The following is a 24,346-nucleotide window of genomic DNA, read 5'->3' as shown; positions in this document are numbered from 1 at the left end:
TCTTGTAATTTTTTCTTAAGTAACTACCTTGTTGTTTTTCGTTCTCCTGTTTGCAGCATCGGAACGATACTTATTAAGAGGGGGGTATCGACACGTGTGCTTGTGTATCTTGACCAGGTGACCGCGTTTCACCTTTTAAAGAATGTTATTGCTCAGCGTAGGACGCGCTTGTATATGCCTGAAGTGTCTCGAATGTTGTCGATGGTTCTATCTGCTGTCTGTTGTACTGACCGTTGTGTAACCTGATTGCATGCTCGACGCGAATTGTGTAGCAGTTGCTGGAAGGCACACGGGCACTAGCGCTTGCTCTGGAGCCTTCAACGACTCATGTATGAGAGCCGACGCGCTTGACCCACATATCAAATTTCACCGACTGCCGAATGTGTTCGCCGCTATCGTTTTGCTTTGAGTGTTCCCTGTTCAGTGACCACTGGTTCTGCCAATAAATGTTAGCTTCGCAATTCATAGTATGACATTGCTACTCTGTTGTTTGCCGTTACCACTACGTGACAATATAAATATTAGAAATATCTCTATAATGTGATGATGGCGTGTCACTGGTCTCAAAAAGCGCTTTCAACATGGCCGGCAACAAATAAATATTTGGCGGGTCGAACCTGTATACAAGGCATTCGCCCCTACAAAAGCGCCATACTGTCCTTCTTCAATTATTCTGTATTTAGCACATTTAATCCTAAAATTATTAAGTATGTGTCAACATACTCCAAAAGGTACACATATTTTATGCACCGTGCCTTCTATGCTAATTGCTCTAAGCTGCCTTGCGTAAATGACCTGCGCTGTAAAATGGCAAGGCGGCAGAGGTAATTTATAGGCTTTCATGCGGAGTGTCTTTGAATATTAAAAATTGGGAATTTCTGCCGAAATGTTGGTTTCGGCTGAACAAGTTTTCTAGCAATTGGAACAGAATTTTCTGCATATTTTTAGTACGAATAATAATGTTATTTGACTGATAGGTATGTAAATAAGCAGTTGCGGTTAATGGAAGACCTGGTCAATCAACACTGTGTATCCGTTGGCTGGAAGCATTGTGCTGCAGTATAGCCTCTGTAACACATACTGCCAACATGCCGTGAAATGCAGTGTTGTTCCCGGTGAGATATTTACTTACATAATTTTGTTGCGTGGTATGCTGAAACAATATCTAAAACAGCAACGAAGTTCATTGTAGATTCTCACTTTTGATTTATCGAAACTGGTGCCAGAAACAATTTATGCGAAATTGGTATGCTTTAAATAATTGCTGCTTTCATCATGCAATGATATTTCCCGTAAAGAAATTAAGAAAAATAATTAGTCAAATTTTGAATATCACGCAAATTTTGATGTATCGCTGCTATGAAGCTTTCACAGCAACATGTCAGTCTGTCTTAAAGGGACTGGCAGCTGGTCAGTACGTGTTAGATGTTCACGGAAACGAAAAAAACATGATCTATATTGATAGAATCCAGCACGCTGTTCAAGATTTAAGTAGGAATTATAATTTTAAGTGGTCGAGACATGACGGTGAAATGTCGGTACGTCGGATGTTGTCTATCATGCACACAAGGCTACGGCACCACCTGAACTGCGTATCACGTGTAAAAGCGTTATTTCGTTTTCGACGCGATTGGTTTCGCTTTGACATGTTAAATGTCAAAACAGTTGGAGAGAGAATCACGAAAACACGTGCCTATTATCGCGGAAATACTTTAACACTTCGGAAAACATGAACTACAGGAGCATCGACTTCATAACCAAAATAATAACTCAAAAGCGAAAAATGGGCCAGTTGGTATGGAAGCGCCGCTAAATTCAGAGCGCGAACTGCCGGGACAGAAGCTAAATCATAAAAAAAGACAGGACACGGCGCCGCTTGCAACTGAAAGTGTATTCGGAAGGTTATCGACTTCGTAAACCGATATTTCCTTTGTCATCAAACGTCATGAAGACGTCCTATATCATAATCACGTTTTATGACATTGGACACGTCGGGCCTATTAAGTCTCTAACTTTCCGAATATACTTTCAGTTGCAAGTAGCGCCGTGTCCTGTCTTTTCTTTTTTATTTAGCTTGTGTCCTAGTAGTTCGTGCTCTAAATTTAGCCACACGAAAATAGTTCTTTCTGTCAGTTACAGCCACACTTGTCGAACTCCCACACACGCCGCCATGCAATCGCTATCACACTCACCTATCCCCGTTTTGAGGATGCGTCCAGTGAACGACTACTTCGTCATTTCAGATCGAGAAATTCTGATCAAAAACGTTTCACGCCGTTTTCCGCGTTACCACTTCATGATTAGACAATCTGATCGGTAAGCCTATTTCATTAAAAAAATAGGTGCCATAACAATCGGCTGTCGCTCCCTTTAAGACATGGATATTTATAATGTTAGAGGATGAGTCGTGTACAGAAATTTGGGCCGTACATCCTCTTACCATATCTATGAACCTTACTTTTCTAATCTTTCCTATAAGCATATAATCTTGCATGTCTTCAACCGTCGTCTTTCTCCGCATGCCCAAGAATTTTTGACGGTGGTCCTTCGGCCATCCGTCGTACTTCACTACAGTTTAATAGCGTAACTCATTCCAAAGTGCATTCAAAAATTGTATTTCGGAAAAATGGCTGAAATTCAACCTTCCGTTGCCGAATGTCTAAGGAATACTTCTTTTCAATAACATGCGCTTTTACGGCCCTAAGTCCTAATTTACTGCTGTTTAAGTGTTTTAACGTTGGCAAATGCCCACGTATAACAAAGCAGAAAAGTTTAGACTAGGTACTTTAACTGTCTATATTTTCAAGAGAGAGTAGCCTCACGACGCTGTCACCTGAAAGTTGTAGAAATTCGGCCGATCATTTGAAGTAGAATATTTACAAAGTGCTGCTCAGTGAGCTACGCGACAAAAATGCCCCTGAAGTGTCTATATTATTGCTGTTGCAATAATAAGATTTCACCATTTACGTTTTAGTGGTAATGTTGCGGACTTCGGCATTATTTATCTTTAAAACATTTGCATAGGCGCACAGAATTTCTCGTTTTATATTGTCATAACTTATAGTGCCTTGGCGAATTCGCTGACGTTGTCTTATTTCTTTCAATGCTCAACACACTTTTTCCATGACATTGGCGCACCACATCCAAGAGCATGACTCAAGTGGAATTGATAGAACCGGTATGATATCATTCTTGCTTATCCTTTATCCAGTAGATCATCTGCAGCGATATTTCCTCCAATATACCAATTCTGTTGCCAACATCCAATGTTGTGGTGAATTAATTGCTTTTTCTATTATAGTTGACGGGAAAAATAGATTTTTGGATAACCTACGATAACCTTAATCAGCTCATCTAAGTATAGGGCTATTTCAGTAGCTCCAACCGAAATCTATACCCAAAGACAAAAGACGTCAAACAATAAAGGCAATGGGTAACATTCATTCGTCTTTCTTTCATCACATGGAATGGAGCACTGTGGGAAACAGGCAGAGCATCGTACGGACAAAATAAATGACCATTAGGCTCAATTACATTCTGGATTGATTAATATGTTATAGTTAAGAGAAAAATGAATCAGCTAGTGAATAGTGAAAAGCATTAGAACCACTATGATAAAACCAGCACAATTGCCAGTATAAATGCAGCACTTCCTCTTTGGCAATCAGTTCTTTTCCTCTAATACTTGTACATTACTTCTTATAATGTTAGGAATGCGAAAGAAATGAGGAGAGCATCAATATTTGTGTCTGATAACTTGAAGAACTTCTGCGCTGCACTACTACAAACATAAGACCAACAATACAGATCCTATTTTGTAATAAATAAGGAAGACAAGCGATTAATGTCTGCTCGTAATATATCGATTCGATCAGTGAAGATACTTTATTTTGTAACAATTCTTTACCCGAAGATTTCATATCTTCAAACTAAGGTCCGAAAAAAAAACGTTCCAGTAAACACCTGCTCATTTCTTACCAGTACGCGTGTTATATATATAAACTAATTTTTATATGTTGCACCATGCAGCAGCGATTTCTTTTTCAGACACGAACCAAATTGTGTAACAAGTGTATTTATACATCTTGCAGATTCGCAGCTGTAACGTGGATGTGTTGTCCCTAAAATGCTGAACGAACTTGTACTTGAGGTACTGTTCGTGATTCTAGAGCAGGTTATGTAAAATACTGACCAGCACAGTGTGGCTTCACTTGCGCGTTCACCATAAACGCGATATTTAAGCACATTAGTACCAATAATTACGGTGGGCATACAACACTACAGCGCACCCATTTCAACCTGCAATGGCAGTGTAACCCTCTCATTCATTCATACTCAGCCAGCTGCATGAAATGCATGTTGCGATGCGAATACAATAAAACTGAACTATGTAGCAGCCATGCACATTGATGTAGGAGGCTATGAAACAGCACGGATCCGTATGCATACTCCCAATGTAGATATGTGCTACATGCTTTGTTTACTTGACGTATTGGTTGTGCGAAAAACCCCAAGGTGATAAGAAGTAATTATTGAGGGAATATGAGACATCTAACCAAACGTAGCTAAGTGCTACAAAGTAAATACATACGGGTTCCTCTAAAGAAAAGCTTCTTCAAATGAAAAGATGGTATATCGGCTGCCCAGGAAAGGCAGCGGTCCCAAGATCGAGTGCCTGTCCGGGACGAATATTTCTTCAACCGCGAAGCTTTGCTTTCGAGGATCCGGTATGAGTTTCTTTGAAGCACTTAGCTACGTTCGGGTGAATTTCTCATTTTCCCTTTGCTAATTGCTGTTTGCTTGAATGGTACTTGATGCTCAAGTCAAACGCGATTCATCTATTTTCCGAAGTTTGAGTAAATGGATAATATGGTTGAGTCATTGTGTGACGACGAATACATACAGCGGGAAAAGGTGGCAGGTATGAAGCTTCGGGCTCAGTGAATTAAGCTGAATTTGCGGACGCTTGTCCAGCCACAAATTCTATCACATGTCAAGTGCACCCACTAATTATGCAAGTATCACCGTCCATGCATGGGAATCGCTGATATTCACGAGCAGTCGAGAACGTACAACACTATGTATGCCACGCATTAATTTCATTAAACCATACTGCTATAGTATACGTTTGATACTTGGCGACAACGTTCAGCGTACCTCAGATGCAGTACACTACCCTCGTGTACCGAGGGGTATCCTAAGAGCATTGATGTCCCGATGAAACACGGCCACTAGTGTAAAGTAAATGATGCACTCTTGAATATGTGAATATGTGCATTACGTGCTCCAAAATTATCTACTTGCAAAGAAAATATTCTTCTAAACACGATGTGCATATTATGCGTTTGCATCCTGCAACTTTCAGGTGTTTCAGACGAATTCGCATTGTCGTTTTTCCCACATGTGGTGTCGGCCAGCATGAAACTGCATTTTAAAGAACGATAATCATTGTGTACCTGAAGTACGCGTGTTCCTGAAAAAATTCTGGTACGGGCACAATCACCTATATGAAAAATGGCTAATGTATTTTCACTGATTGTGAAATTCGTTTCAGTTATAGGTATGATTTTGTTAACCTATGTGATCGTCCTTAAAGAAAAACAAATTATGTCTTACCTTCGTGGTCTCAACGACTTCACAAAAACGAGTCTCATTCAGAATATTTTTGTCATTGTTGTACCAGTTTATATATTCACGTATCTCGTAAAGCTCCCATTCTGACGCGAACATTTTATTTTATGTCTCCAGGAAGCACATCTATGATATGATTATAAATATCAGGCCCTTCGGCTCATCCCCTTTATTCTCGTTCAATACGTAAAGGGGGTCGCGAATCTGGCAACATTGTTGCCTTCAAGAAGCATGTCTGGGTTTACTGACTAGTTTTCGCCACCGAAAATGTTCACATACTCGTAACGCCTTCAGCAGTAAGGATGTTCGACATCCGCCGCCAAGGTTTCTGAGTGGTGGCGTTGATTAACATTCCCGGGGTTAGTTCTATCAGTAACACGTATATACCCCGAAAAGTGGATGGGGAAACGGCGCCACGGTTTGGTTAGATCAGTTAGATAATCTATTGGTTAGATAATCTCACGCCCAATGCGAAGACGCGGGATCGTTCCCCACCTGCAGCAAGTTGTTTTTTTCATCCACTTTCAAATCAAATTTATGAATTCTTTATTTCAATCAGTAAGTGCAAGTTCCATCGCTTGTGTTGTCATCGGTATCTTTGTTTGTTGGCTTCTTTTAATAAGAATATTAAAAATTTGGGCCCTCGATTAACCCTTTTCTGTCTGACGAAGGTCTTTTTTATTGTTTATGTGGACTATATCAGCTATTATTTGTTTCATTTCAGATGATTGATTGCTTAACGGCTGCTACCCAAAATACGGTATGAATAAGAACATCCATGTAGCGCTAAAGGTGTCGTGAGCTTAGAACCACAATATATGACTCAGGAGTACCGTGTCAATTTTTAAGAAAGTTTGCGCGCTTCAGATCACTGAACAAAATTCGTCTCACACGCACAGAAAGTGTGCAAATTATGCTCTTTTTCAAAACAGTGCTACGTGTCCTCTTTGTCTAAAAACTGCTCATAAGGGCTATGATATTTGAAATTTATTTGCGTTGCATAGATTTAAATAAAAAATCTGAAAGTAACATCATAATCGACTAAACAACATATACTCTAGACAGATGTTGAAGCCAAACAACATGCATATATATATTTTCCATTCATCTATGAAAAACAGTAACTAGAAGTAAAATAAAAGTATGGTAAAAGCTATAAACCAGAGGTATTGCTGTTGTGACGATGAAGCGTTGTCACTCGATTGATAAGTAAACAAGAATCAAGTATCGGCAGTGTTCTAGGACAGATCTAGAATACATCTCCAGCAGTCCCTAACGTATGTTACTCCTCATTGTCCTCACTCGACACTGAATATTATTGAGGGTTGTGAAATTTTCTTTCGCCCACAGAGTTCGGTGTTTTATACAGACCTCAAATTTTCAGAAGAATTCACAGTTGGCACAGCAAAATATATGGTATGTATACGAATGTCTTGATGTCGATGCGCTAAGTGCCCTATATACATGTACATACAAGAAATGGTACATAGCGATTCGGGGTATTCACGTCTATGACATGATCATCTAAGTGCGATGGCTTTCTTCTAAAGACCAGCTGCTTTAGAAAAAACGCAGAAGGTGACATAAAGTGTGATGATACGTAATTTACCATATCAGGGGAAGTACGTGCTTCCAGGTAAGGTGACGGTTTTCAAAAACACCAAAGAAAACTTTCCATGAACAATAAAAATTTCATTACTACCTTGAATGGCTCGTAGTGCAATTGCAGTTGCTAACAGAAGGCCAGAAAGTTACAACTTCAGGTGTTTGCCTTCTCTAGCTTTGCTTAGATCTTTATTCCAGAGCGAGTAAAGTTGCTTTCCTACGTGAAGGTGACTTTGCTAAAAGCTACATGCTTCCAATATAAATTATCACTACTGCATTCTATGCACTGAAAGTTTGCAATATGAAAAATATGTCCGGAAAATTGCTAAGCGGCCGGTAGTAGTTTTACAGCATGCTGTGGCACGTCCGCATGACTGGCTATCATGAATGTTCAGATTCTGATAACAATATAATAATATGGCAGAGCCTGAGCACACTTGTCAAAGCGCGGCGTATGATTTTCGAGGGCTAGTCTTTCTCGCACGACATTTCTACCAGTGAAACTGTCATGCTATACTCCGTTTTAAACAAGTGCGAACGCTTCGCCGCGACAATGAATGAAACGCCACAACAGTAGTCACGAAAATGTGTCGGTACTGCGGCCAAGGAAAGTGAAATTCTCATTATTGGCGCAAAATGCAAATGTGCAGTTATAATACGACGCGAGACTACTAGTTTCACAGTGTTCCAGACATCAATGCCTGGGCACAGTACGTCTGATATCGTTGGATTTGCTCCTATTGTTAGAATCTGCTATCATGAGTTCAGTAAGAAAACAATAATGTCAACGTCAGACACCTCTTCAGATATTTCACGGGAAGCTTGGCTCAACGTTTCGAGAGAGAAATTTATTTACAGAAAGGCAGAGAGGTCGGCCTGAGCTATAACTTGCTCTGGCCTGCTACTCTTCTCTGGGGAAAAGGGACGGGGAGGGAAAGGGCTGATGAATGATGATGGTATAAGGAAGAGATGCGTATGTACAAATTCACAGAGTTGTGGCGTCTCTAAAGGCGTGCGTCCAGCCCAGTGGCTTGGAGAAAAGCTACAGCGGCTCTTGTTACCAGGGCTGCGCTGGTTGCATTAGGCCAAGGACCTAAAAGAAACTCGTCCGATAGCGGTCTCTCATGGATGTACGTTTCAATTTTAATAGTTATCCATATAAGACTAAGATCTCCTTACTTTACAGCGCTCTATATTATCAGACACCACACATTTTATATGTTCTTGTGTCTAGACGACAAATGTTTTCCTTCATAAGTCCATGCATTTTACTCAGTCCTAGCCTACCATACAGAGGAAAGCAAAAGTTTTGCATGGTGGGAACCATCACGGGGCCAAGCGCCATCACATTACCTGCATGCCAAGGATCACGTATATATAAATATATATATATATATATATATATATATATATATATATATATATATATATATATATATATATATATATATATATATAGTCAGCCGGGCTACGCCCACTGCACGGCAACGGCGTCTCCCATACATCTCCAACTGCCCCGGCCACGGTCATGTGCTAATTGTGGCCATTTTGTCCCCGCAAGCTTCTAAATATCATCCGCCCACCTAACTTTCTGCCGCCCCTGCTACGCTTTCCTTCTCTTGGAATCCAGCCTGTAACCCTTCGAGACCATCGGATATCTTCCCTCCTCGTTACATGCCCTGCCCATACCATTTCGTTTTCTTGGTTTCAACTGAGATGTAATTAACTCGCGTTTGTTCCCTCCCCCATTCGGCTCTCTTCTTATCACCCCCTTAATATTACACCCACCATTCTTCCTTCCATAGTTCGTTGCGTCATCCTCAATTTAAGTAGAACCCTTTTCGTAGCCTCCAGGTTTCTGCCCCGTATGTGAGTACTGGTAAGACACAGCTGGTTATACACGTGTCTCTTGAGGGATGTTGGCAACCTGCTGTTCATGATCTCACAATGCCTGCGAAACGCACGCCGGACAATTATTATTTTCCTGATATATATATTTATATATATATATATATATATATATATATATATATATATATGTGTGGAGAGAGAGAGAGACATATAAGACGCCAACAAAAACTGACACCAAGGACAACATAGGGGATATTACTTGTGCTTAATAAATGAAATGAAGAAACGATAAATTAATGGAAATGAAAATGGATGAAAAAAAAACAACTTTCCCCATGTGGGGCCCGAAGCCACAACCTACTCATTCCGCGTGCGATGCTCTACAAATTGAGCTGCCGCGGCGCCGTTTCCCCACCCACTTTCTTGGACATTTATGTGTCCTAGTAGAACCCTGGGATTGTTAGCCAGCGCCACCACTAACAGACCTTGGCGGCAGACGTGGAAAGTCTTTTCTGCTGCAGGCGTCTCGAGAACGTCATCTTTTGGGTAAAGTCTACTTGGTCAATAAACAAATACATGCTACCTGAAGGCATCAAGGTTGCCGGTATCGAGATCCTCGTTATGTAATGTTTAGTAGAACCCTGGGAGTGTTAGCCAGCGCCACCACTCACAGACCTTGGCGGTGGACGTGGAACGTCCTTTCTGCCGCAGGCGTCACGGGAACGTGATCTTTTTGGGTGAAGGCGACTTGGTCAATAAACCCACGCATGCTACCTGAAGGCATCAATGTTGCCATATTCGCAAAATGCGAAGGTTGTGGGTCCGATTCCCACCTGCGGTAAGTTGCTTTTTCATTCATCCTAATTTCCTAAAATTCCGCGTTTCTTTGTCATTTATTAAGCACAAATAATTTCCCCTATGTTGTCCTTGGTGTCAGTGTTTGTTGCCTTCAAATGATATGACTAATGAAAATCGGGCCTCTCGGACAACCTCCTTTCGTCTTGTTTATTACATAACGAGGGTCTCGTATCAGGCAACATTGATGCCTTCAGGAAGCATGTGTGCATTTATTGACCAAGTCACCTTCACCTAAAAAGATCACGTTCCCGTGACGCCTGCGGCAGAAAGGACGTACCACGTCCGCCGCCAAGGTCTGTAAGCCTTTGCGCTGGCTAACACTCACAGGGTTCTACTAGGAAACAGAAATACCCAAGAAAGTGGATGGGGAAACTGCGCTGCAGTAGCTCAATTGGTAGAGCATCGCACGCGAAATGCGAAGGTTGTGGGTTCGGTCCCCACCTGTGGGAAGTTGTTTTTTCATCCACTTTCATTTCCATTAATTTATCGTATCGTTATTTCATTTAGTAAGCACAAGTAATTTCCCCTATGTTGTCCTTGGTGACGGTAAATGTTGGCTTCTTATGATATATATATATATATATATATATATATATATATATATATATATATATATATATGAACAATAAGAATTGGCTGGGCTGCGTTTGGCATGCATGCTCAGATCATGAACAGCTGGTTGCCGATACCACTCAAGAGACACATGTATAACAGCTCTGTCTTACCAGTACTAACATACGGGGCAGAAGCCTGAAGGCTTACGAACTGGGCTCTACTTAAATTGAGGACGATGCAACGAGCTATGGAAGGAAGACAGATGGGTGCAATATTAAGGGGGGACAAAAAGAGAGCCGATTGGGTGAGCCCTGCATACTGCGCAGTATCAGAGTGGCCACACCGAAGATGCTCTCCTTCTCATTTCTACATTTGAGCTTTTGCAGGTGCATCTCCTATTAGTGCACCAGGAGCAAAAAACGCCTTTTATATAACTCCCGACATTTAGTTATTCCTGACCGGCCGCGGTTTCTTAGCGGCTACGGCGTTGGGCTGATAAACACGAGGTTGTTGAATCGAATCTAGGCCATAACGACCGCAGCATTTAGATGGGGGCGAAATGCGAAAACATCCGTGTACTTAGATTTAGGTGCACTTTGAAGAACCCCAGGTGCTCTAAGATTCTGGAGTCGCGCACTACGGCGTATCTCAAATCAGAAAGTGGTTTCGGAACGTAAACTCCTATAATTTAATTTAATTTTTATTTATTCCTGATTATGAAACCATAAAGAAGTGCACATTTTAGCTTCGCATATTATGTTGCAATACTCTATTTCTTCATTTAGGCACACATCTCGACATTCCAAGGAGCCACAGGCTGTTACCCCGATTACTTGCGATAAGAACAATAACTGCGAGATCTAAAGTTTGTTTTGACCTGTGTTAGAAGTTTTAATTTGTTCCTGCTTTTTAATCTAATTATCAGACCGTATAGGTAACTGAAATGCATTTACCATAAAAACGGCTCTTAAGACATATGCACTCAGAGCATTTTCTTTCATAGTATTTTCATATTGATGCGTAAAAGTGAACTTGCCACACTATCGACGCTTTTCTGAGGAGGTAATCATAAACGTTAAGCTCCACATTTAAATATGAGCACTCCGGTGCACTGTCCTTTTGTGGATATATATAGAATGGCTTAGGTGACAAAATGTGAATGCACGCGTCTATCATAAATATCGGACTAGCCGCTTGTCGGCATAAGTATACGCGTTGATCTGAAAATTTTACAGCGTTGCTAATAATGAACAAGAATCAATTTAAGCAAACCTCAAGAACTGTTATCATTAGCGCGGTTTCTTTGCTATTCTGCAGGATTGTGTTCGCAAGATGGGAAAGAATGTGTCTGTTCTGCCGCAAACCGTAGATGACGCCCTAGCTTACGGGCACCAAAAAATCTTTATGTTTGGATGGCTCTGAATCGGTAATTGGCCCCGAAGAGATTTCCATGTTTATTTGTTCAATAAAATTTCAAATATTCCGACTGTCTCTCGTTCTGAGGTCACGTGCGTAAAATGTTGCAGCTTCATCCGAAACACGAAGCATCGATTGAGATAGCAAAATGGTAAGCAACCATACGAAGTAAGGATAGTAGTTTTGTCAGTTGTATGAATTTGAAAACGTTCGCTTACTAAATGGTTTTACATGCATGAGTTCAGAGCTCACAATCGCTGTAAGAACACTGGTGTGTGCAAACGTGACAGTAGCAACGAGCGAAGTGTCCTTCGTGCGGTACGTCGCTTCAACGCAAGAGTGGTGAGAACACAGCACCCACAAAGGTATGAACCATCTCTCGATTCCTTTTAAGATAAGGTGCGCGAGGCACCGCGCGGCCACGCGAAGTACGCGCTTGTTGACGGAGTCGAAGCCTCCCTCTGACGTTTTGTTCCTGCGTTCCTCCGTATATCGGGCGCTAGAGTGAGCCGTCATCGTCAGTTCCGTTTGCGTCGGGTCGCGAAATGCGCAGGTTCTCCCAGAAAACCACGTCGTCACCCCTACCCCCCCCCCCCACACTCTCCCTCCCATCCCCTCACGGCCTCTCACGCCACGGAACACGGCGCGTTTATTCTCTTTCTTCCTGCGCGCGAGCCAGATTGAGCCTTGATTGTCGGCTTCCCTCGCGTGCTTTCGCTCGCACATAAGCGTGCGACCTGCGACGACGCTGTAATCTCCTTGGACTTTATAGGGAACATCACGGCGACAACAAAAATGCGCGAGGAGTGTCCATATAATTGCTATCACAATAAAAAAAAACTTACTTCATGGGGCGTGGAAACCGCTAAAATTGTACGAAGTTCTGCAAAGAAAGTTTTCAAAGGCTCGTATTTCAGCCTTTGGAAGTGCTAGGGTTCCAGTGCGCCGCAAAGTCCGTAATATAGAGTTTTAGCGTAGCGCGAGCTAGCGTTTAGCGCGGGAGATTCATTGCGTGCGCCCTAGAGCGCATGCGCTGTACGCAAAAGGAAAGTTTGCGTTTTGCGGTCACACGGAATATTCTCTAGTTTGCGGGAGACGCTAACGCTCGCAAAGCACAAACGCTAAGAAATAGCGTTTGAAACATGGCAGCCTACATGGCTCCTGCTTCACAGCGAATTCCCGTGCGGCTACGCACTCTCTCTCGTCGATCGCCAGTAACTGTTCAAATGCGTTTCACTTCCTTTATGCTTGCCTAAAACACTAGTTATAAGGGCATAGCGCACCGAATTTCTGAGATCGCTCGGCGATTCTGGGGCCCGTAGGCCTGGGAAAAGGCGTCCGCATAGCAACAAAAGAATGATTGCTAACTGTCTTGGATTGGATACGTTTATCAAGAGGCACCAGACGGCGAATTGTCTCTTAACGTAACGCACCGCAAAAGTGCTTGCCTTTACGCACTTAAGGCGACAGACGCTACTCTAAAACGGCCTACTATCAAAAAATGCTGCTTTGACTACTCTTAAGTAGATGGGGAAGCAATCAGCTCAAGATCTTTGAGTGCTCGCACCTAGAAGGCGTAGGGAAGTTTTGAGCTCTGCGGCGCTTCGTTATTTTATGCTCAATCAAATCTCAACAGAATAGCGTCCCGCAAAGCTTTAGCGTGCGGAACACGCTAACGTTAATGCAAGAAACTTGCGCTATGATAAAACTCTCTAAAGTTCGGGAGTCTACAAGCGCATCATCCTATCTGGTGAAAGTTTGTTACACACGAGGCATTCCCGAGTTATCACAAGCGCTACCCTATTCCTTGCCCATTACTTTAAAGGCCGCCATGCGCATTGGTAAGGGCCGTAGCGGTGAGTAATCAGAAAGAGCCACCTCACGGAGGAGGAGGAGGAAGTAAATTTAGGTCCTGAGGAATCCCTCCCCACCTACGCTGGGTTTAGTGATCAGCAGGGGTCGCGGGCCGAACCTACGTTAGGACGGCAATCCCGTGAGCCTCCGCCCTTTCGTGAGCCCTTTGGACGGCCCGGCACTGGGTCTAGGCGGTAGTCGCTTCGCAGGGCGTCCACCCAGTCTTCTTCTTTACTGAACACGGTGCCACTTAACGCGGAGCATTGTCGGATCATGTGCGCTAGCGAGCAGTACAATTCGCCACAATCCGGACATTGCATTGCCGCTCTACCTCTCGTGAATAAAGGCTCAGTCTGCCTCTCGAGGGGAACGACCCTGTCTGGGCATTCTGAATACCGACGACTGTGGTCTAGTGAGTTTAGCGTGGGGGAGCGGTGAGGCCCTCCTAGACAGCTGATAGTGCGTTGTTATTTCGTTGAAGATGAGCAGTGAGTCTCGGCGCTTCCCTCCCTCCCCGCCACTTAGCCCGCCAAGATAGCCGCGGTGCGTGAGGCCTCGCGCGCGGCCGTGCGCCAGCTCGTTGGTGTTTGGAAAGTCGGGGTACACGTCGGCCCCGATGTGGGCCGGAAACCATTTGATGATGTGATGACCCGCGGCTCCCTCGTTCGCGAGGACGGCCACCGCTTCCCGCGTTATCGAGCCCGAGGCGAATGCGCTGGCCGCCGATTGCGAATCTATGTACATGTAAGGCCATTCGGGGTCCCTCATTGCCATGGCTATTGCGACCTATTCGGCCACTTCGGACGTTACACCCTTGACCGATGCCGCGTTAATGATCGTCCGATCGCAGCGTATTGAGACGGCCGCGTACCGGTCACTGCGCCCGTACTGGTCCGCGTCTGCGAATGCCGCCAGTCCCGGGCAGTTGGCGGTCGATTTCAGCAGTGCTCGGGCCCTCTCTTTTCGGCACTCCTCGTTGAATGTGGGTGGACGTTTCTCGGAAGCGGTTCTACCTTGAATGTGCCCCTGACCGTCGCGCTGAGCGCGACCTTGCATGCGTAGAACTCTGCCTCTGCATTGATGCCTGCTTCTTCTTGGATGCGTCTGCCGGCCCTGGTGGCCGACAGCCGCACGACCTGTGCCTTGGTCTGTGCTTTGATGATTTCTGCTAGCGAATTGTGGTTCCATAACATATCGAGCCGCTCCGTGTTTGTAGTGATTGGAAGACCTAGCACACTTTTGCTGCTCTTGCGCATCAATGTCTCTATCTTGGCCGCCTCTCTCTCGGTCCATTCTAGCGCCGAGGCTACGTAATTTAGGTGACTCATGAGGAAGGCGTGGTAAAATCTGATGAGATTGCTCTCGCTGAGCCCTCGCCTGCGGTGGGTTATACTGAGGATCAGCCGGAGCAGGTTATCCATTTTGGACGTGAGTTTCATGACCGTCTGCGTGTTACCGCCTTTATCCACAATTAGCGGTCCCGGGATTCTTATAGTGTCAACTCTGCGGGTCGCCTGGCCATTGCTCGCGTGTAATTTGATCGGTATTTGATCGATCGACGTCAAATTCTTCATGCCTCAAAGATATTTTGGCGTTTCTTGCAGGTGTTGCCTGCAAGATTGTGAGCCGACCTGTACTAAAGGTTATGTTTGAAACAAGCAAATGGCGACTCCGCCGACAAATTTAACGACCACTGCGTGTATCAGTGCGATACTCGCTTTTGAAACAAATCAGCATGCTCAGGAATGTTCTGACAGGATGTTTCAAATTGCCATGGTCGAGCGCGCTTCCTTTTTTTTTTCGTAGCGCTGCCTGAATTAAAACTAATATTTCCATCATGCCACGTTTACAAGGTCGAAGAGCTGGTTCTTTAAAGCGGTTTAAAAGTAACCAGGACAGTGAAAAAGCATCGTACTGGGATCATTGCTATATATACTCTTGCCCCTCGAGGCGCAGCAGGCTTGATGGTAAAGATGTGGACATAGTGTAGTTAATGTAAAGAACCTCCGTTTCCAGTTGAAGCGTGAATGCCTGTGAACAAAACGAAGCGAAAGCGCGGCCGTGCTGCCGGAGTCAGTATTATGGTGTGTCTGGGCCTGCTACTAATCTTATGTTATGTTTGTGCCTCTAATAGAGGTGCCGTCGTCGGGGCAGCTGCTACATCTCCAGGGTGTCTATAGTATTCTGCATACCATACGGATGTGCACGTGCTTTGGAACACCAATAGCCATGCTTTGTGTGCGTTCCATAGCCCGTTCAATGATGCGATAATAGCTTGTGTGCTGTTTTCTAAGGTTTTCATTCAATATCGATCCGTACCTCTGCACAAACATTGCTATGAAACTTAAGAGAATCGCCGAACGTTGTAGAACGCCCTTATTTCCCTATGACTTCTCTGAGCAATAGTGCCCATTGTATTGTGGCCACACTTGAGACACTGCAAAGTGATCAAATTGTTGTGAGTAGGCGTCGAGTTCATTCCTTGCCTCATTAAAGAATCGTAATCACTTGTGTTAACTACGGCCTTCCTGCGCAGCCCGCACAGTCGTGCCGTCGCTTGCTAACTGACCACTATAGTTAGCTTTAAAATGAGCTTTCCTAATATGAAGCGTCGGCTTCAGCAGGCAATCACGTTATTCGGCTTGTAGTCTCTTTTTCTGTAGCTCCAAATTCGTGCGCTTATCGTTAGGAGCACAAGCGCGAACGTCCCTTTCGACCACGCGTTCCGCGTCAACCAACTCGCGGAGTGTGGCCCCAACAAGGCCCATCTCTTTGTCAATATCTTGGAGCTTCTGAATATCCATGGCTCGTACCGTACGTCTAGCTTCTGGCAAGATGTCAAAGTGAATCCTGGTACGATCCCTAAATTGTGGGTAAACGTGTGGGCGCACGACTTCCAGTCGCATTGAAGAAACGCACAAGGCTGAGACGAACGAATTCATGAACGTGGCTGACAGACATGGGACTAGACACAAACGCATAAGAATAAATGCGGACAATACATCCGATAGGTTTGCTGCTTTGGGCGCGACTGTCAGTTCAGGTTCTGTAGCACTGGCAGCTCCAACCGTAGCCGTTGATGACGTGCCCCAGCGGTGTCGTTGTGCCGGCTGGGGCGTAGCTCAGCCGCAGTGACGGGACCCAGGGCACAGCCCCGCCTCGACAGGTGAGGAGTGGCGACCAACGCCCAATGCAGCCTCTGTTGGGATTGTCAGGAGGCGTGACGAAGGCTGACGGCGACACGATCAACCAAGTAGCCCAGCCTCAGAGTACATTGCTGGAAGCCGCGGTGAATCGGAAGCGAGATTCAGGACCGGTGACATTGGAACGTGGCCCGCCGCTGGATCCGCACTGCCCGGCGAGAGCTTCTGCTGTCCCACTCCGATCAAGCCGTGTGGAGTCCGGTATTGTGGGACCCGCGCACCCATCACGCGCTCGCTCGCGCTTTTGTGCCCTCCACAGTGAATCAAGCCCGCGCACTTGAAATACCGTCCTCCTATTACAACACCTAATTCCCTTTAAGGGAGTCCTGAATAACCGCTTGGGGTTATTCAGGACTTTGAGACTTTCCAGAGTCTCAAAGTCCTGAATAAAAAAAAATTTTTGAGACTTTCCAGAGTTCAGTTTTTCTTGTTTCATAGGCCGCGTTGCCTAACAATTGCAAGTTCGATTCACATAAAACAGCGTGATAATTTCCCAAATGATGAGTTTATGTTCGCGCACAAAATTATAGTAGTACGTATTAGCTACCGGAATCACCTTCAGGTTTTTGAATATTTCTTCAGTAGACAGAAACGTCGGTAGATCCCTAATGATTAGTAAATGTATATTTTGCATTCATACAAGACTACTAAGGTTATTGCGGGTTCTTGTGCGCCAAAAAAATGAAAATAATTTATGTAGGATAAAAATAAGGCATAATAGATAACTAATGTCCCAGACATCGAAAATACACGACGATTTCGTTTAAGTATTCCTGTTATGGAACATAATTTCTTAGAGGTATAATTTACGTGGCCATCTCACTGCAACGTCTTAGAGAAGTATACACAGAATACTTGAATACTATGGACCACCTCGATTTATGTTGAGCTGTAGAAACGTTCGTAACCGATAGGTAACTGTTTCCGCTTAGGTTGAAAAATCCCTGCTTTTGTGTTTTTCGCATTATTATGAAGTTGATTATTATTTGTATAAGCTTCTAACTTTTTTTAGATCTATGTTTGCTTTACCAAAAGCTTCAGGGCTGGAGGAAGATGACACGAAACAGCTTCTGTCGTCTGCTTGTATGATGAACTTACGGTCGGATAACATCTATTTTAAGTCATTAATACGAAAATAAAAGAACAAGGGACCAAGAATACCCGCTTGGGTTACGCGTGAAGCTATTGCTTTCTGACTAGATATTAGGTGGCTTACTTGAAGAAATTCCGTTTTTTAGAGAGTTAACTAATGAACATATGAAGCGCGTGTCCTTAATAACATAGAGGTGTTAAAAAAATACAATGATTAACTTTGCGGAAGTGGTGAGTAAGTCATGAAAAATGCCCGGAACGCTGTTTTTATCATCAAAATACTGCAAAATATTGTCACGTGGTACTGAATGTGACATACCCAGCAATACTGTGAATGGTGAAACTAGTGTTTTATTGGGTGAATCTGTGCCATCAAAAACAGGTAACACTAACAGATGATGCGGCGTTACCGGGGAGCCCAATGCCTCCGTGTTTTTAAAGCGTGAAATGCGTTTAGCTCCCGTTGCCGGCGACCTTCATGTGACAGAGAAAAACATCCAGGTAGCGTTGCGAAAGCACAACGAGATTTCCAGATAACCAGCCAAAACTTAAAAAATAAGCGGCCACTGGCCTCCGATTCTTTGTGCATGACCACATTACATGCGATAGGTACTGCCCAAACAAGTTTTAAAAAATATTGGTTCCCTAATTCTTCCTAATGTTTGTTCACCACATCACTGAAGCGGTAAGTTCTAGCATGCTGAAGTTTCATCTGTAATTGCCAATAGCGACATTCAAAAGGCAGAAACAGTGCACCACACATTTGATTTTCTTTTTTTTTGGCGCAAAGACAGGGTTGGCTTTGCTCTTGTAAACTGCAGTGGTCCGTGGATTCCGCGGCGTGGGTTTTTGCGCCGCCTTCTTCGAGAGATGGCGCCACGCGGCATGACCAAGCTGGCAGTATCCGGCGGGCCGCGAATGGTTATGAGATGGTTGAGATGATTGTGACATGGTCGTGAGTAACCTTCGTAATCACTCCGACCAATCTTAGTTGCTGACACCCATTTCATGCTTACATATAGTCTCGAATAGGAGAGAGCCGGTAGTTCATTTTATTTATGCTTTAAAAACATACATTCGTGCGAGCCTTTCTCATCCCTCAACTCTTATGCAAAAGGCACAATTTTGCCCGGATGCTGCTCTAGTTGTAGGCCATTTGAACGTGGGCCTTATGCATCATATAAAATTTCGTTGCAGTGTGCCTTTACATTTGCCAAAAATAACGATAGCCGTATAATATAACTTCTCTTGCTATTAGTACAGAGTTACGCGCATGTTCTTTGGTATTCTTTATTGGCTGTGTGAGAAATGCACATATTAACTATTTTATATATGAATTATTGCATGATGAAGTGCAGCCAAGGTTGTGATTTATTCGCGCTCACTAGTCAAATATACCCATAAAGTGTACGAAGTTGCCCATGGTAATTATTCATTGCAGTGTTTCCGTCTGAGCAGGGACGCACAGCACTAAAATGATATCCGTGCGTACTAAGGCTATTTGATCACCTGATTGCTTGTTCATTAAAAGTGAGAAAACGGTGCAGGAGACGCAAATAGCAGGCACGACACGACACTTCTGAAGTTTTGGAGTTTCTCTGTGTACAGCTCGCTGAAGAATGACATCGGAGACTAGCTACGCAGAATATGCGCCAGTTCTTATAGGTAGTCTCAAAACGTGCCAGGTGTGGAGAAGCGATAGGAATACCGTGATATCGCAATATCGAAAGAGTGCATCTGTAAGTTTCTTTTATCTCTTTGGACATGATTTAGAAAATTCGCCACGCAGCAGCTTGATAATGAAAAGAGTCTCAGCGCTAATTACGGCTATGAAGTACAGATCAGTGAAAATAACTACGTCGACCAAAATATTGTGTTGATTTTATCTAAAATCGCATAGAATTAAGAGATCTTCAATGGCAGTGGAAGGTCTGTATTCTATGGTAGCTGTTTCATTCCTGCAGTAGTAGTTACCTAAATTCTTGCGCACAATTTGAGATATAGGAACTTAGTTAAATCAAAACAGATACCATTTTGTGCGTGCTGGATGATAACTGTTTACAGAATTATGACATCCCACGGATTGTTTTACGTACCATGCTGATGTTAGAAAAACAGATGTGGTAACACTAAGTTGGGTCAATTTTTCTGCATTCTCTCGTTACAAGACACGCCGTGGATTATAAAATCAATAAAGAAATTATATTCTCAACCTCTTATAGGTTAGAAACGCGTGTCCCACCGCGAACTTGCTGCGTAAGTTTAGGATTCCTAGATAAATCTATACAAGTTTGCTTAGGCCCGTCTATTACTGACCCTCATAATAGGCCCATGAAAATGATGTCAGTGCGGGTGAACTCTGTCGACAGGGTTTGGTCATTAGTTTTCATCCCAACATTCACGTAACGGGATTTCAATATTGACACGTGAACTCGTTTACCTTCTACAGGTGAGTGCTTTTGCCGTCCACGAAATGTAATCGCTCAGCGCCGGACGTGCCTTCATATGTATCGGAAGTTTCTAGAATGTTATCGATGCTTCTATCCGCTGTCTGTCGTCGCCGAATCTTGTGTGAGCTGATTGCATGTATGCGCGACGCGAATGGCGTAGAACTTTGTGGAAGGCATGCGGGTCCGAGCAATTCCTCTGGAACGTTCGACGACTGACCTATAAAACCCGTCGCGCTCGACCTGCTGATCAGATTTTCGACGATCACCAACTGTGTTTGCCGCTGTCGCATTTTTTTGAGTGTAGCCTCTACTTGAACGCACAAGTTCGCCCAATAAAACACTAGTTTCGCCTTTCCCAGTTTGGCTGTTCCTTTGTTAGGTATCTTTAGGTAACCTTCAGGTATGCATTGGACACGGCAGTACAAATTTAACGCGCGTGCCTGCCGTATTGCTCCTACTCTTGTAGCTTATTTTTTGTCCGCGAGTACTGTATCATCAATATTTCGTAGACGCGAACGCTGTTGCACTCCTCAAGACAATGGTTTGTGTTCCACGAACCATCGAATTTTTAAGTTCTCCACGTTCTGTACTGCGCCTGATTGGTGGTTCCCTTGCGCTTGCGCATATCGTGCACAATGCACCCACCGGAACGAGTTAATATGGAAATTTCGTGCCTGGTGTCACGCCTCACTCAATGAACAAAAAATGAAACAGTTCCGATTGACCTCACGCATTGTGGCAATTGGTGTTGAGCTGACAATTTTTCCGTATTTGCTTATCCAGCAGTGTCCATATTCTCAGAAAGAATTACCAGTTGGACCAATGATGTTACGTAAATTAGAGAGGTTTAGATTAGCGGACGCAAGTGGCTTAAGTACGCAAGACTTAGGGGCCGCGGTATTGGGCATGCCCAGACCCCTACATCTGTGTGTGCGCAAGCGCAGTAACATTGCCCTAGTTCTTGCGTACGCATACCGCTTGCGTCTCATAACTTAAACTCTCTGTCGTGTAGTTGCGTGCGACGAAGGTGTATATGTGGGTGATGACACCAGCAGCAAGACGACGAGTGCTACAACGATCGAATGATGGCAACAGCAAAAGTTCTGCGCTACCTTTGTTACTTTCTATGGGATGCCAATTCTTGAGTTTGCCATATGATTTATTTGGCGTGAGTGAGAGGAAGACGGATTACGACGTGGTCTGCGACGAAGGTTCATGCAGTCATACGAGCGGATGTGTCTGCCATGTGGTCCAGATTTATACAACGATAGAAATTTTTCTCCGGTGAAAAAATGTCATAACGAAGCCAACATGTGCCGATTATGAAACCAGTTTCTACGTAGTGCCAGCTGGTACGGTGAAAGTACCGATAGTGTGGACCTATCCAGGAGGTCGGGTATTATATTTCAGCGTAACTCAATGCAAATGCGAGTAGCAGTAAGGCGACCTCACTAGAAGTGCCTAGGAAGACGTAGGAAGGAGTCGAAACAGAATGTGAAGCGCTGTGCAACAAACGCCACCAGGCCTGAATGTACGGCAACAATGCCGGCACGAACAGTTCGAAAGCACCACGTTGTTGCGGTTTCACCAGATGCGTCAGACGTAGCCAATATATTTTACAGCGTATGTCATGAACTCAGTAATCACGTAGTTTAGCAGCCGGGTGCTGTCCGGTTTTGGTGCGAACGTAATCCCGAATTGCCTTTCTAGTAAACCAGTAAAACAGAAAAAAAACGTTCAATATGTTAAGAATATCTCACTTGGGATCGGAAGGCTAACGGTCCAGTATTCTACACTAAAACCACTCCGCCATTTTTTAACTGTTTCTGTTGTATAGAAAAAAGGCAGCAGCCTATTTAGAACAGTTAACGTAGTTGACATAGCAACACACAGCTTCAACACTGAGGGATGCCAACACATACGTCTAACAAAACATCAAAATAGGCTGCCGCTTTCTGGGCAGTCACAAACAGAGCTTTTCTTGCGGAAATTTTCAGAAAATGCTGTTCCGTTGCTTATGAAGCATCTGCATGCCTATATTATATCTCAATTTTCTAGAGACTTGGTACACAAACCCCAAAAAACAAGACACATGTGCGTTTGTGAGTGCTGCAGAAAGGCAAAACCAAGTTGAGGAAGGTGTTTATTCGACATCCTTCCTCATGGTTATTTGAAGGGCGTCTCCTAAAATCGTAGCATTTCTGCAGTCTTGGAAGCACTGTTCTATATTCGTAGAAAAACGGCGCCATCGAACGCCACGTAGACAGGGCGGACTAACTACTGAAGGTTTATTCATTGAGGTGTCCAGTGAATAAACGTTCAGTTGTTAGTGCGCGCTGTGTGCGTTTCGTTCTTCTTCGTCTGGTCCCTCGTGTTCTGTGGCGCCGTTGTGCTACGGATATGAACCGACTGGCCCAAAAGTACGTCTTGTTCAGTGGCATGTATTCTCTTTATGTGGACATACAGTAGACGAAACTTTTTTAACCTTGGCACATAAGAGCCTGTGGCTTGCAACAACAAATTTATTGAAAGTGGTTTTGTTAGCGGCTTAAAGAAAAAGAATTGAGCGCGTAGTGGCAAATAAGTTCAGCGTACTGGTTGTACAAATGCCAGTAATCATATGTCTAGTAAGGAACACGATAAAACGGTACAACAGCACATGTAATATTGCTCCAGAGAGCATTTTTAGAGAAACATTACCTATATACTGTCCTTATAGGAACATTAAAATAACTATATGTCAGATCTCAGAACAACCACTTTCGGAAAACTCGAAGAAACATTTCGTACGTGCAAAACGACAGATGTCACTGCCAAGTTAGTAAGGTACTAAGCAAGACGGAGCTGCAACTTTTTCGCAAGAACGAATGCTCGAATTAGGTCGGATTCTCAGAGTACGGCGGCCCAAGTGATTAACACTGCTACGTTAACTTATAAATTACAAGGGGCGAAGATGTTCTAAATTGTACCACATGGAAATAAATTAATTAAGTGGCTGGTATTTGAAAGGCATAGGCTTGTTACTGCCCATACATTCTGCAACCATCCTTTTCGTTTAGTGTTGAAGTGAGATGCATAGAAAGGAATCCTCAGACTGTTCTGTATCAGAAAATTGAAAAAAAAGAGGCTTATGATAAATTTTCTGCAGAGATAAATTGCCAACAGTAAGCAAATTATTTAAGAGCATGCAGTTGTGTCTTTCCCACCAAAGAATCACCTGTAATTTGATCGCTTACTACCTAATGAGAAAAATGTTGGTTTCTCTATGAAGTGAACACTTGAGCGGTATACTGTACCTGTCTTCCTGACAAATAGCTGTGTTATTGCTCGGTTATTGTATTCTATGAGGCTTGAAATTTTAGTACAACTTGAATTAATTTATTTCACCAGCATTTCGTCTAATGCTGATAGCAATGTCCAAATTGGGTTGCTGCCTCCATCTTTACGGATAGGCTTGCGGGCAAGAGCATGGCACTTGTACCATGTTCATGGGCCGCACATTCCCTGCTACAGGCGCAGTTTGGTTATCTGTGGTCTTCTTACATGCACGTAGCTGTTTCGCCGCAAAAAACGGCCCCGCAGAACTAAGCTTGGTTCATTGCGATGGTATAGACGTAATGTTTCTGCATGCTGTCAAGCTTGGTAGAAATATGCATTGTTGACTGCCAAAATGTTTAACGGGGAATGGGAAGACGCCGTCATTAAAGGAACTACAACATTTGTGATTCTTACACCATCTAGAATTCTACCTGATAAAACTGCAAGAAAAGTGGTAAGGAAACCAAGCAGCTAGGCCTCTTTCGATAAATTGTGTATTCGTCAAACGTTCGT

At 43.7% G+C, this 24,346-nt stretch overlaps 1 protein-coding gene across 1 annotated transcript in view; it reads left to right on the top strand.

Moving 5' to 3' along the window:
- The first annotated feature begins 19,706 nt into the window (after positions 1-19,706).
- Positions 19,707-24,346, top strand: part of LOC142564755 (uncharacterized) — a 42,006-nt gene continuing 37,366 nt past the window's right edge. Inside the window, exon 1 of the mRNA XM_075675905.1 lies at positions 19,707-19,804. The gene's annotated coding sequence lies outside the window, so the exon portion shown is untranslated. The remainder of the gene's footprint in view (positions 19,805-24,346) is intronic.

Source organism: Dermacentor variabilis, chromosome 11 (genome assembly GCF_050947875.1).
Source record: "Dermacentor variabilis isolate Ectoservices chromosome 11, ASM5094787v1, whole genome shotgun sequence".
Taxonomy (NCBI): domain Eukaryota; kingdom Metazoa; phylum Arthropoda; class Arachnida; order Ixodida; family Ixodidae; genus Dermacentor; species Dermacentor variabilis.
Note: the sequence above shows the minus strand (reverse complement) of the source record. Positions and strands in the feature narration are given on the sequence as shown.